General features: G+C 39.0%; 1 non-coding gene across 1 annotated transcript; it reads left to right on the top strand.

Moving 5' to 3' along the window:
* Positions 1 to 984: 984 nt before the first annotated feature.
* LOC132115516 (U6 spliceosomal RNA) lies at positions 985 to 1,091 on the top strand. The gene has a single exon (XR_009425499.1). It is a non-coding gene; the product is annotated as a U6 spliceosomal RNA (small nuclear RNA).
* Positions 1,092 to 1,791: the final 700 nt, after the last annotated feature.

Genomic DNA, 1,791 nt, shown 5'->3' with positions numbered 1-1,791 from the left:
CTGATAAGTGTTTTCCTGTTTTAGCTTTTGTTTGTATGCAGGCAGAGGAAGAATGGATGAGTGATCTGCTTTACTGAAGGCAGGGCGGGGGAGGGGTTTGTTACTGTTTTTGAGTGCTGTGTAGCAGTGATCAAACGTCTGATCTGCTCAAGTGTGAAAAGTCATGTGTTTGGTAGAATTTACGTAAGTGAGCAAGGGTTGGCGCTGTAATGTATGCTAGATAATGTAGAGTTGTGTGGAGCTGTGCTGGGGAACATGAACAGTGATAAAAGGCTAACATGTTAGCTCACTTACCTTTTGACAGAACTTTTCTTTGTTTCACTGTTATGTATGTGTAGATTTGATAACATTAAAATAAAAAAGTGGTTTTATGCAAAGGAATCAGTAAATGATCTTGCTAATGTACATGCATTTCAGACACAACTTTGTGCTCTAATTGTGTAGTGAATTGTGCTAGAATTTTATATTTTTATCGTGCTATAACTGTGCTATAACTGTGTTATAAGCATCTGCTTTTGCTGATTAGGAGATCCCGCTTGTGGTAGTTGGAGGCACTGTAGACTACCTTTATAAAAGAAGTTAAATCTAAAGCAAAGACCATTTGGATGCTTCGGTTTCTCGTGTAATGGTCTCGCACGAGTGACGAGAGAAGTCCTGACGTTGGGGGTTGGGAACCGCATTGCTGGGGGAGGAGAGCAGATCACATGGCCTGAATGCGTCAGCACTAAGAGCCAACCCTACTGGCTAGATGGCTGCCTGATCAGCATGCTGGTCTGTTTCTTGGTGGAAAAGCCAAATAACACCAAATATATAGTTAAAAGGATAAGTAAGGCATGGCTATATGTACATCTGTATCTTGCAGCAACCCAAATGTGCTTGTATTCTCTTGGTAAATGACAAAATCATGGTTTAACTGCTCACCACCTTTGTGAAAACCTTCCCCAAGACACTGCTATATATACCAGACGTCTAGGCTACTTGTTCGTGCTTGCTTCGGCAGCACATATACTAAAATTGGAACGATACAGAGAAGATTAGCATGGCCCCTGCGCAAGGATGACACGCAAATTCGTGAAGCGTTCCTCATTTTTGGACATTTTTAATCGATTAACGTAATTAAGATTAAGTTGGATAAAAAAAAAGTCCTTTTGAAATGCATAGAAAGTGCCCAAAACATTTATGTATATCAAACTTTGTGAAATGACAGTGTGGTGGTGTTTTATTCACCATTGATTTATGATGTAGCAGCACCCCAGTACAACGCAGGAGCTCCAGTTTAACCCTCTCTCGCAGAGTGAACTTTGCTGACTAACTGTGAATACAAGAACACTGTAAAAACTAGAAATAAAGTTTGTATACAAACTTTAAGTTGGCTTGAAAAAGCCTAGCCTGAAAGTTTGACGTGGTTTTAAAAGCTTAAAGTTTGAGGGTTTTCGGTTTTAACTAATTGAAGTAGTTTTACACTTTTGAAGGCAATACAATCAATTAGAAAAAGAGATAAGAATAGATAAGAAACGGTAAACTAGCATGTTTTTAGCATGGTTAAGAAGTGTTGCTAACATGATTATCAAGTTACTAGCATGTCACTAGCGTGTTTCGAGCATGATTTGCAAGTGAGTAGAATGTCACTAGCGTGTTTCCAGCATGATTAGCAATTTTCTGGTATGATTACCAAGTGAATAATATGATCAGCAAGTTACTAGCATGTTGCTAGCATGTTTCCAGCATGATTTGCAAGTGAGTAGAATGTCACTAGCGTGTTTCCAGCATGATTAACAATTTTCTGGTATG

This window comes from Carassius carassius, chromosome 34 (assembly GCF_963082965.1).
Source record: "Carassius carassius chromosome 34, fCarCar2.1, whole genome shotgun sequence".
NCBI lineage: Eukaryota > Metazoa > Chordata > Actinopteri > Cypriniformes > Cyprinidae > Carassius > Carassius carassius.
This window is presented reverse-complemented; position numbering and strand designations above follow the sequence as displayed.